Source organism: Erithacus rubecula, assembly GCF_903797595.1.
Source record: "Erithacus rubecula genome assembly, chromosome: 4".
Lineage (NCBI taxonomy): Eukaryota > Metazoa > Chordata > Aves > Passeriformes > Muscicapidae > Erithacus > Erithacus rubecula.
The window spans coordinates 4,841,860-4,854,803 of record NC_136686.1 but is presented as its reverse complement, the minus strand read 5'-3'; the positions used below and the strand labels follow the sequence as shown (position 1 = coordinate 4,854,803).

The 12,944-nt window shown below is 48.6% G+C and overlaps 1 protein-coding gene across 1 annotated transcript in view; it reads right to left on the bottom strand.

The window, feature by feature from the left end:
• Positions 1–1,343, bottom strand: part of RAD51AP1 (RAD51 associated protein 1) — a 193,932-nt gene extending 192,589 nt beyond the window's left edge. The window contains exon 1 of the mRNA XM_079304269.1: positions 1,340–1,343. The gene's annotated coding sequence lies outside the window, so the exon portion shown is untranslated. The remainder of the gene's footprint in view (positions 1–1,339) is intronic.
• Positions 1,344–12,944: the final 11,601 nt, after the last annotated feature.

The window sequence follows — 12,944 nt, the reverse complement described above, 5'->3', positions numbered from 1 at the left end:
GGGACTGGGCAGAAAGGGTGGGAATGGCTGGAAGGGCCTTCTTACCACCTCCTTCCTATATGGAGTATTCAGTGTATACATGAAAAGCAGGATCTGAGCCATAAATTCTGAAAGAGGCAGAATAATTGAGGTCCACGGACATCTGTGAAGCCCAAAGCCCCATTTAGAGCCAAGCTAATTTCTGTCTTAAAAAAAAAAAAACCAGAGTCTTCTCTAGCAAGGTTCTGAATATCCCAATATTGATACATATGGATATGTCTGTTTTGGATTGATAGAGAGTAGGTTTAAATTGGATATTAGGAAGAAATTCTTCCCTGTGATGATGGTGAGGCCCTGGTACAGGGTGCCCAGAGCAGCTGTGGCTGACCCATCCCTGGCAGTGTCCAAGGCCAGGCTGGATGGGGCTCTGAGCAACTGGAATAGTGGGAAGTGTCCCTGCCCATGGCAGTGGATTGGAACTGGATGAGCTTTAAAGTTCCTTCCAACCCAGGTTGGAAGGCACAGGACCAGTCATCTATAATGTATCAAAACAGAGATGGGTTTGAGAGCTGGGATCAGATTTATTTCAGGGCTGGGATAAGACTTCAAGTGGATTTAAGCTTCACGGATTTTGGAGAGGAATAGTTTAACCAACCTAATTCCATAGGGTTGAATCCAGCAGTTATCAATATCCCCAGAGGAAAAGAAGTAGCTGCTGAAGTCTTTTGATTAACTGAGCATAAAATGAGCCTTCCTCCCCTTACTGTTTTAATTAGATATAAACGAACCAGTTCAAACCACACAAAAATTGACTCCTGACTCCTCTGCATGTAAATTAACCACTAGGTCACAGTTTTATTTTTTTCCCTGAGAAAACCAATTTTCCCAGAAGGGGGGATGGCATTTAGAAGTTACTTCTACTGTATCTTTCTCCATCCCAGAGAGATGGATTTTTTTTACACATGGCTGTTCAAGTAACAGGAGGATTAAAGCCAGGTTGGATGGGGGTCTGAGCAACTTGGTCTAGTGGAAGGTGTCCCTGCCCATGGCAGGGGGTTGGAATGAGATGATCATTAAGGTCCCTTCCAAACCAGGCCATTCCATGTTGTGATTGAACAGCCATGACCCCAGCTTGGCTGGTCAGCAAGCGCTGGCAGATGTCGATGCTTGGGTGGTCGAGATTAGGGCTGCAAAGGGAAGGAGAGCCGGTTTACACGTGTGAGCTGCTTGCCAGCCTAGAGGCAATGCAGGGCGGTTTTTGGGGGGGTTAGGCGCGGGTCGGGCGGCTGCGGTAGCACGGGCACCGCTGCCCTCTGCTGGGTACGGCCCCGCCGGGCGGCCATCCGCAGCACCGCGCCAACGGCAGGAGCGTGACATATACTGCTCCCTGCGCCCTGACCCTGCTCCCTGCTCCCTGCGTAGTACTGAGCCCTGCTCCTGCGCCCTGCTCCCTGCTCCTGCTCCCTGCTCCCTGCTCCCTGCGACCTGAGCCTGCTCCCTGCACCGCCCGCGCCCTGAGCCCTGCTCCCTGCTCCCTGCTTTTTCCCCCCTGCGGCCTGATACATGTCCCTGCCTCCTGTGCCTGCGCCCCTGATCCCTGCTCCTGTACCTGTGCCCTGCTCCCTGCTCCCTGTGCCCTGCTCCCTGCTCACTGATCCCTGCTCCTGCCTCCCTGTTGCCATGTCCTCTCCCTGTGCCTGCTCCCTGCTCCTGCTTCCCTGTGCCTGCGACATGAGCATGCTCCCTGCTCCTGCTGTCCCTGCTCCTGGCTCCCTGTGCCCTGCTCCCTGCTCCCTGCTCCCTGTGCCCTGCGACCTGAGCCCTGCTCCCTGCTCCCTGCTCCATGCTCCATGTGCCCTGCTCCCTCGCCATGCCCTGCCCCTGCTCCCTGCTCCCCTGCGCCTGCTTACCCTGCTCCCTGTGCCCTGAGCCTGCTCCCTGCTCCCGCTGCCCTGCTACCCGCCCCTGAGTCCTGCTCCCTGCGCCCTGCGCCCTGCTTCCTAGCTCCCTCTCCCTGCGCCCTGCTCCCTGCTCCCTGCTCCCTGCTCCCTGTGCCCTGAGTCCTGCTCCCTGCTCCCTGTGCCCTGAGCCCTACTCCCTGCTCCCTGAGCCCTGAGCCCTGCTCCCTGCACCCTGCTCCCTTTGCCCTGCGCCCTGAGCCCTGCTCCCTGAGCCCTGCACCCTGCTCCCTGCTCCCTGCACCCTGCTCCCTGCTCCCTGCGCCCTGCTCCCTGCTCCCTGCTCCCTGAGCCCTGCTCCCTGCTCCCTGCTCCCTGCTCCCTGCTCCCTGCTCCCTGCTCCCTGTGCCCTGAGCCCTGCTCCCTGCTCCCTGCTCCCTGCTCCCTGCTCCCTGCGCCCTGCTCCCTGCTCCCTGCTCCCTGCGCCCTGCTCCCTGCTCCCTGCTCCCTGCTCCCTGCTCCCTGCCACAGCCTCAGCCAGTTGCACTGCGAGCTTACCCATCCCATGGCTAGCCATCCCAGAAGTCTGTCTCACATCAAAGTGCCCTAGGGGTTCTCAGCAACAGCAGCTGAACATGAGCCAGCTGTGCACAAGTGGCCAAGAGGTGAGTGGCAGCTGGCCTGGGTCACCAGTGCTGTGGCCAGCAGGACCAGGACAGTGACTGTCCCCCTGCTGTAGACACTGGTAAGGCCACATTTAAAATCTTGACTCCTGTTCTGGGCCCCTCTTGACAAGGATATTGAGGGGCTGAAGGGTGTCCAGAGAAGGGAATTGAGCTGGGGAAGGGTCTGGAGAGTCAGTCATATGAGGAGCAGCTGAGGGAGCTGAGGGGGCTCGGGAGGAACCTTCTGGCTCTGCACAACTCCCTGACAGGAAGGGACAGCTGAGGGGCATTGGGCTCTGCTCCCATGGAACAAGAGACAAGATGAGAGGGAATGGCCTCAAGTTGTGCCAGAGGAGGTTCAAGCTGGATATCAGGAAAAATTCCTTTGCTGAAAGAGGTGTCAAGCATTGGAACAGGCTGCCAGGGAGGTGGTGGAGTCACCACCCCTGGAGGTGTTCAAGGCTCAGAGCTCTGATCTGGTTGACAGAGCAGTGATTGGTCACAGGTTGTACTCAATGATCTTGGGAGATCTTTTCCAGCCTAAATGATTCTGTGATTCTGTAAGCTCTCTGTCTCACTGCCTCTTGCAGGGAAAATATGCACCCATAAAACCACCCTTCTGCATTTTGACTAGCTATTGAAAACTCTGTGTGGGCCTATTTCTCCTCTGACAAATCCCAAAGAAAGCCTCACCTGTGAGCTTTAAAATCATGCAAAACTCATAATCGAAGCACAATTTTCAAAGCCTCAGCCTCTTAGATATATCTGTCCAAGCCTGTTCACTTAATTAATGAACAAAGATGCAGGAGATGCAGAGCCTTGGAATGAAAAGTGAAAACTAAATTCAGCCTAGATGGCGAGTCAAATGTGTAGAGGGAACTGAAAGTTGCTGTGTAAGGGATACTTCTGAAAGTGTACAGGAGTCTGACAAAGGTCAGAGTTGGGCTGCTTTAAAATTGGTTTTATCTGCTTCTGTGAAAAGGTGTGGGGGGGTTTAAATATTACTGCAAGGCTCTTATGGTACAGAATGGAAATAGAGAGGCAGATTGAGATGCTGAAACTTCTGCAAGGAATTGCTAGCTGATATGGGTTAGAAGATCAAAATGTTGGTATATTATACAACTGCACAGTGGTGGGGATGGACAGACAGTACAGAGGGAACTGAAAATACTGTTCAAAAAAAAAAAAAAAGATTCTCAAACATCTGGGAGAAAATACTCAGATATCAAACTACTCAGCAGGAGGGTGGAATCTGGAAAGCATTCAATGCTGAGAGACTCCAGGGTGAAAAAGGGTAAAATAGACACAGAATCATAGATTAATAGAATGGTTTGAGTTGGAAGGGACCTTAAAGATTGTCCAGTTCCCACCCCTGCCAGAGGCAGGGACACCTTCCACTATGCCAGGTTGCTCAGGACCCCATCCAACCTTGCCTTGGACATTTCCAGGGATGGGGCAGCCACAGCTGCTCTGGGCAACCTGTGCCAGGGCCTCACCACCCTCACAGGGAACCATTTCTTTTTTATATCTAAACTAAACCTACTTTGAATGAAGCCATTGCCCCTTGTCCTGTCACTCCAGACCCTTGTAAATAGTCTGTCTCCATCTTTCCTGTAGGCTCTCTTCTGGTACTGCAGGGCACAATAAAGTCACTCCAAAGCCTTCTCCTCTCCAGGCTGAACAATCTCATCCTTTCAGCTGGCAATCCCGATCTCCTCTCAACCTTTCCTCACAGCAGAGGTCTCCATCCCTCCTGAGGGTCTTTCATAGCCCATTGGGAGACAGCCAGTTTATATAAAGATCAGTTGCAGCCTTCAGAGGCATCTGAAGGCCTGCCTGGTATTAAACCACATCATCCCCCCCCAAAAATGTGGGATACTATGTGTCAGTTCATGCAGAGGGAAAATAAGGCATGGAAAGGTTAAGTGACTTGCTTTGTGTTGCGCAACCAGGAATGGAAATAGCTCTCAGATCTTTTATTCTTAACAGCAGCCAGCCAAGGGAACCTCTACTCAGATCTCAAGGGATTCCTTCCTCCTAGAAAGGCCTTCATTTCCAGTAAAAGCAGGGAGGCTGGGTGGGAACAGCCCGAGGGATGCCATGCATTGTTCACGTGCTTGCAGCAGTGTGGAATGTGAAGGCTGAGGCACAGGAGGCAGCAGTGCCTGGCCAGGAGAGCAGAAGCATTTCAGGTGGCCCTGGCAGGCATCCACACAGCTAGCCAAGGGTGACTCGACAAAGGGGGGACTCAGCCAGGCTGTGCTGGACCTTGCAGCCAACTGGTGGAGAGAAGTGCCATGTCCTAATGTCACCTCAGTGTGGCGGAGTAAAGAGCAGACAAGGCTGCTTAAATCCTAAACCTCCCCAAATTCATGGCAGGTAACCCGAAACCCAACCCAGCAAATCAGTGACCTTAGCCACACTAAAGGCATGGGGGCAGAAAGGCTAATTAAGATGTTTAATTAACACGGTGCTTAGTGAGTTTTGGGAATTAAGAGATCCCTATCTGTCTTAAGTACTGTGGGTCTACAGCAGTCATTTAACTTTACTTGGTGTCACTTAACTACAAAACATGAAAAATGAACCTTTTAGAAACTATTTTGGGTGGTGAAGGGCAAAACTAGGTGTGGGCCAAGGAATTAAGCAGTGGAACTGTTAATGAAAGGGTCAGGAAATTCTTCCTTGCAGTGAGGTCTGAAAGTGCAGCTGGATCTCAAGGGAGACATGAACCCCATGTCACTTGGGTGAGTGAGGAGTATATGGTCCTATCCTGCCCTCTTCCAAGGGAGTGGGGCTTGTCTCCTCAATCTAAAGAAGCCTTTCCATCTCTAATTTCCCCTTCCTTTGTTTGAATAGGTTATCTGATATAATTACACAACATTCAAGTGCAGGAGTGCAGGAAGAAGTGATAAAATCAAGAACAGCTTTAATGAGGCCAGAAAAGGAAGAAAAACTGGAGTCAACTCAGGGGAACTTCAAGGTCCTTTTGGTGCTATTCAAGCAAAGAAATGGGAATACTGCTAAAACAGGAGCAGCTGGGTGGAGTCAGAAGGTTGATTTGGAACTAGCAGAGCATTCAGTGGTTTCAGCAGGGAGCCTTCGAGTTAGATGGAGTCAGGAACACACAGAGGAATTTGGGTAAGCAAACATCCCGTTGTGCAGACATGCACCTCTGCCTGCTGCAGAGTGATGTGTTTGTTGCAGGGGGAGGGACTGAGGGGAGTGACACAGATAAGGAAGGATGGATGACCACAGAGGAATGGCCACATCCACACAGAGATCTGGCCCAGACTGATGCTAGGGGTGAGGGGGATGGGGAAGGGTGCTAGGGAGCACACATTTGTAGAGAAAGCATAAATTTGCTGCATTCACATGTATTAACTTACAAGTTAAAATTAAACCTGATACAAAGATGGGAAAGAAGGGGAATTTCATCTCCTGTGAAGATTGTATGTTATTATCCAGTTATTACAGTGGAAGGTGAAGGATACCACTACCTGCTAGGAAGAAATTTGGATTTCTGAGTGTTCAGGGGCACTGGACACAGCAATTCCATTTTCAACACAAGGTAATGCAATCAGGCCCACTCAAGATATCCCCAAGCCTAACGGGAAAACAACACAACCAAACATGTTGTCATCACAACTCCTAAATTAATGGGGAGATAATTCATGTTCTCAGGTGCTCATATGGGCTGGGCAGTGGAAATCAGGGTGTCTAACACTGATGGACGTTCTTGCATTCTACTTATGACATCATTTACTAAGATTATCTCTGTGGTGTATCACAGCTGTATTCACAGCTGGTATTATTCTCACACAAATGTCCCCTGAAGTCTAGATGCATTTCTCAGCCAGCTTTTGGATGATGATAAGGAGGCCTAGACCTTTCCTGCAGAGATAAATGCTGCAGTTTCATTCTGGATGTTCCCACTGCTCTATTCCTGCCTCACACTTTTACCTGCCTTTACCAGGATAAGTAACAAGAGCAGCAGGTTAGATGTCAGTACCAGTGCCAGGACCTGAATTCCTTGCTCCTTTTTATCTCCCTGGCTAAAACAGGAATAATTTTTTCATCAGGCTACAGAGCTCATGGTACTTCCCGTATTTTTCTCAGTTTTTTCTGTTAATCTAAATTATTGTTGCAGCTTAGACCTCACAGGTGAGTTACTGTTATCTCCAGCCAGAATAAATAAAAATAAGGAAAAAAAGAAAATAGAGATGTCTAACTTTTACCTCCATAGAATATCAGGGCAAGCATCTGTTTCAAAAAAAAAGGACAGTGTTTAATTTAGAGTGAGTGCATGGACATCAGAGTGCTGCCTAACTACTGTCAAAATAGGTGTGAAACAAAGATTTTCCTCACCAATATTTTCCCTGTGACTAGAAAATAAGTAAAGGATAATACCCATGGAATAAACCCCAGTTATCACAGTTGTACAGTTTTCCTCTGTTCAGCAACTACAGTATTTTTGCTCAGTTTTTTTTGTGTTCCAATTAAAAATATTTGGAGCTATTCTTCTTTAAACTTAAGAAAGGTCTAACTAAGCCACTGCCATTCCTTGCTATCCTACACAACAGGCTAGGTGTAAACTTCTTTATTAGTATTTTGGTTCTGAAAGTAATTTTGCAAAAAAGCAGCTGAAGTTCTTGGAAATGTTACCAAAGCCTGGGGAAAAAGGAAAGCATTTGGCTCACATCGCTGTTAGTGACAATAATCAATGCCCAGACAAGCACAGCTTCAAAAAATGTGTCAAGAACTCACTTTATATTTTAAACAGACCATGAAGACATTCAAACTCTTCATCTGGAAGAGAAAAAAGAGGAGGGGGAGATGGCGGGAGGGAGAGATTTCCTTCCACCAGGCAGCGAGAGATCACTTCACGCTTCCCTTTGGTAGGTTAGAGGGGAATTGTAAAGCCATCCCATGTGAACAGATGGAGGCAAAGGATCTCAGCTTTCACGGGAGCGGGTTAAAGATCCGACGCCTGGGACGGTGCGAGGCAGGGCGCAGCAGCGGGGGCTGGCTGCCCCTGACAGCCAGGCGTCCCCAGAGCCGCTGGGGTGGCAGCACAGCACCCCGGCACCAGCTAAGCCCCAGGCTTGTATAGGCACTTCACATTTAGGAGCATGTCTAATCCAATCAGGGGCAGATTGGAAGCTATCCGTGTACCTCCCAGATAGCATATTCTTGTGGGCTTGAAAGCAAGCCTCTCCTCCTCAGCCTTCCCCCCTGTCTCCCTATCAGTCTGTGCAAGCAGAGGCCTCCCCCCTTGGGCACACGGAGCTAATCCTATTTACTCAGCCCATCAATTTAACAGCTTTAATATTCGCATGGGTTCGATGGATGCAGCTTGAAAGGTTTGCAGCAGCAAAGGAGGGGGAGAGGCTGTGGTGAGCAGTGGGAGGCAGCCTTCCCATGCTGGCCAGAGCAGAAAAAAGTCATTCAAAACCCTGAAGGCTGAGGCATGTCTCATGCCCACTGACACAAACACACAAAGCAGACAACACATGTACAGCCCATTACACACCCCAGCAGTGTCACTTTGGCACACCACAGCCTGGCCACTTCTCTGGTCCCTCTCACAGTGTTGGTGCTGGGATTGGCTGGAGTGCCATGGTCGGGTGGAAATGAGCCTGTGTTAGCATAAGGTCTCTCTCTTCCTTAAACTGGAGGGTGTGCATGGAAGGACAGACACAGGAACAAACACAAGCACCCCCTCATGAGAGTGGTGACCCTGAGAGCCTCCTGCTGACACACAGGCCGCTGTGGAGGAGCTCAGTCTGATTCTGCTTTATGCTTAACTGTTTCTCAGCTCTCTGTTTATAAATTCCTGAACTGGAATTCCTCCCTTTATCTGTCCTGAGCATCCATTAGCATCCTTTAGCTATACCTCCTGTGCTCTGGCTATAGATTAGAGCAAACCTGAGGAGACAAGTCTTTTTAGGAGGATTCAAGAATGCAGTCAGGAAGCTGTTCAGCACTTCCAGCCCCTTGTCACTGCTCCAAGTGATCGTGGACTTCAGAAAGAACCAGCACCCACCTCTGAAAACCCTGTGGAGTATGTGTGCCCCTCCTTCAGCACTTGGGTCTTTACTAATCACTTTATTCCAAATGTGGAACAGCTTTTGGTTTGTGGTTCAACTCACCTGCATGAATCACACCTGAATTCCTCTCCTCACTACCAAGGCTAAATAGAACTGGAGTAGCTGTTGTCTTTCAGAGTATTGCAGTCTTTGATGTGCAAAGGACATAGATCTGTCTGGTATTTCGACCTGGCACATCTTTTACATTTAATCTGCCCTTTATTTATCTGTTTAGTTCTTGAACTAAATGTGGTTTTGGTTGTGGGTTTTTAAAATTTGTTTTTGCTGCTTGTGCTAGAGATCATGTGTACTAATAAAAATCTCAAGTTTTCCAGTGCCAGCAGGCAGGCAATTTGAGGATTTTCTGTGAGTATCCAGACTTGGGCTCTTCCCCTAAGTCAAGTTGCATTGCCATCATTCTGAATTAAGGCTGAAATGGAATAGAAAGAGGAAGAGGAGTGAATGCCTCCTTCAGTCATTCCTGTTCCCAAGACCTAAAGGTACTCTTGTAAAAGAAACTCCAGTGTTTTGATCTAGTGGACAACACCCTTTGTTCCCAGGCTGAGAGCCCTCTGGGCAGTGACTTTACAATTCAAGAGGGATATTCCAATAGCACTACAGAGTAAATCAGATAAAGTGAAGGTCCTTTATTTGTCCAAATAGCAATGGGAGGTTATGGCAAAGGAGAGCACTCAGAGTGTGCACTTTCCAGCTGTTGGCATGCTGTGAGCCTGACACACCCCAAGGAATCCAGAAAAAAATTCTTGAAGCATGAGAATAATTTTTCCCCTAGTTCTGCCTCCCCTTTTTCTCCAGGAGGGAGTTCCCAACTGCTACATTTTGATTTCCCCATTGCCCTTCTCAGCAATATATGTCATCCCCGAATTTTGATGGAAACAAAACTGTTTTTGCAGCAGGTCTGTGTTCAGCCCAATATCCTGGGGTTTGGGTCAGTTTTTTAAATCTTACCTTCCTGTTTTATTTCTCGGCATTAATTGATTACACTGTCCTCCTGCTTAGTGCAGTAGGATCAAGTATTCTTTTGTTCTGAAAGCATGAGGATGGTTTTGGTAGAAGACTTGGCCAGTGCAGCTTCAATTAATTGTGTCAGCCATGGTGATAATCAACCATCAGGGAGCAATTCACTGGGGAAGGCTGAGAACTGTTCATCAGAAGGTCTGAGGTGAGGAGGTAGAAGATCCAGACCTGGGGGAGAGTGATGTGTCTAGCACAGCTGGATAGGAGAGGACAGATGGGACTGCATGGAAAGTGGGAGTAGGATTCAGGACTCAGGATATTCAGAATGAAGGCAATAGCAAGGATGTGGTTTTCTCAGCCGAGATAAAAATGCCTTACAGCTGGGAAGCCATTAAAAGTGATGGCACTTTCCTTCTTTCCTTTGCTCTGGCTGCTTGTGCCCACTATGCTATAGCTCTGTGGGATCTGGAGCTGTAATAGGGTCAGGGGAATGGGGGAGCTAGCCTGGCTGAAGACAAATAATTTACTATCCTGGGTTTATCTGTCAATGGATCAAATCCCAGATCTGACCCCCCCCACAGCTTTTCAAGCAAGGATGTTGGCACAGGGGAGGGGATGCCATCAGCCAGAGAGATGGGGAGATCCACATCATTTCCAGCACTCCCTCCCTGGAACCATCAGGCCAAAACAGCTGATGGCACCCACCCTGCTGCATGTGCTTAAAGAGGCTGCAAACAAGCAAAACACTTTAAAGTCTGAGCAGGCCTGGGCAAAACTGAGGAGTCACTTCCCTCCCTCAAGCTGCTGCTCTTCAGAGGCCGTGGGTTGCACAAGTCATGGCAGAGCCCATGAGGAGGTCACACAGAAGGAGCTGCAAAAGGTGGTCCACAGGGTCCCACCTCCTCATTTCTGCTCAGAGTATCAACAGTCTGCACCCTCCAGCTCCACAGGGAGCAGTACTAGTGCAAGCACACATGTTCCTGACTGGTTGTAATTGAATAGAAGGAATAAAAGGAATTTTTTTTTCTAAAAAAAAAAAAAAAAAAAAAAGGATGACCAGCTCCAGCTTTAAACAGAGTGATTGAGAGATACATTCTAGCAAGCAAGATTAGTGAGACAGATAGATTACAGATAGAGAGATTTAATCAAAAAGGGGAAACTTCTCAGAGTATTCTTTTCCACATACTGGCTGTGTGGCTTTACTGAATGGATACCACAGCAGGTGAGATAAACCTTCACCTGGAGAAATGGGAAAGCTCTCCCACCAATGGGGCTAAGGACTCATCCCAGCTGAGATCCTACCCAGTGTGCTGATGGCAAGAGACAAACTTTGCACGAGTGCTCTGCTGCTGCTGCTTCTGTCTGAGCCCACGATCAACCCCTGCACAGAGAAAGGTCGGGGGCCGTGAACCTCTGAAACCACACAAAGATTTCATCAGAAGTTCAACACCAAGGCACCTTCCCCAAGCTATATTCAGTCCCTGCTGCCCTGATCAGCTGCCTTTTGTTAGAAGTGCCGGGTCTCCCTAGAAGAGGCACTCTCACACTGGTGAATTGCCCTCCCCTTTTCACAGAATGCTGTTTTTTGGTTTTTTTTGTCAGGAGCTTTGATGTGGAGAGGTAAGGACCAAATGTCCCACACCCGCCCTGTCGCCCATCAGCTGCCGCTGCGGGTTTCAGCACCTTGTGGGGTTTCATCTCCTCCAGTGGAGTTAATCCCTCTTCACTTCCATTTCCTCCCACCCCGTGAGTTTAGTTGGAGGCGGATCACACCCCCCTCGGGGCTCCCCTCCCCTGGAAGCAGAACCGGAGTGACCCCGGCGAGCCCCAGAGCAGGGACAGGCAGCGAGCCCCCGGCGGCCGCCGCGGTTCTGCTGCCGCTGTGCGCCTGCACAAGCAGCAAATTCCAAGAAGATGCGATCATCAGCAGCTCTGTGAAGACAGGAAAGTGGTTACAAATGCTCTCTGCCTCAGAGAGAGAAGAAACCACAGTCTGGCTGCAGCTGCACCTCGTGCTTTCTGATTAATCCGCTGTTTAGAAACATTCGCCGTGGTACTCGTGCATAGGCAGAGGTGAAAACAAACACCGATGGATGCAAAGAGACTGCTTTATCTCGGGCCAACACAAACAGAGTCTACTTTCAGCGTGGATACAAAGTCCTCCTACAAAAGGGAACAGAGAAAAATAGAGGTTTCTTCTTCAGAGCTGTCTATATTGCACATTCAGGGAGAGAAAAATTTGCTAGGGCATATGGCATGACCATCCACGTGTGGGATCTAGGGTTTTAAATGTCAAAGTCCTTGGTGCTTCTAATACAGCATCTTCTTTAAACATTGATGCTACTCAGCAGGCAAATATGTCTCATCATCATCATCATTGTATTTTCCTCAGTCTTCTGGCCTAAATTGTCTCTGTTTTGATAACGTAGTGCATATGTATCTGTTTGCCCAAAGAGGAGGGAGCAAGTGTTCACAAGCAGCCCCATCATGACAGTAAATGGCATAATGAACCAAGTTAAAAGTTCTCTGAAATATTTAATTACAAGTTCAATGGTCAGATTCTCCATACAGCCCAATGTCCAGGTATGGTTCAGTTGGAACTTACTGGGTTGGTTGAGATGCAAAGAGATGCAAGAAGAAAATATTACTCATAAATCTTAGAATGGTTTGTTTTGGAAGGGGCCTAAAAGATCATCTCATTCCAACTCCCTGCCATAGGCAGGGATACCTTCCACTATTCCAGATTGCTCAGAGCCCCATCCAGCCTAGCCTTGAACACTTATTGATGCCTCCCTAGTCAGTTTGACCCAGCCTTCCATGCTGTTTTACCAGCAGGAGCTGTGTGTTCCCAGCACATCTTAGAATCTCCCTGGTGAGTCCCTTGTTCCAGATGCTTTTGGGGAGGGCACATCCCTGAGCTTTTCTCTCACACTCCATTGCTGCAAATCTGAATGGATCCTTTTCTGCCCCAGCCTGAAAAGGCCACCACAAAACACAGAATTTGGCCTCATTATTGATATCTGACATTCCTTATTTTCATTATCAAAAGGTTTTATTGAAGCCTTGAATTTGCCACAGTGGGTATCCTTTCAAAATCCGCCAAGTTTGCTGTAGAAAAAACAGATAACATTACCTTGGTATTTGCGGTATTCCTTGTGCTGCTCTTCCCACTTCAGCGGAAGACTGCTGAGGATGTTTAGGGAAAGGCTAAGATAAATGTTCCTCAATATCAAAATAAACAATAGAGGCTAATGTGCAGCTTGTATTTTTCATGCTCATACTGGATTCCAGTTTGAGTTTAAAGGGAGCTGCCCCAGAGCTTTCAGGCTGTGGCTCCC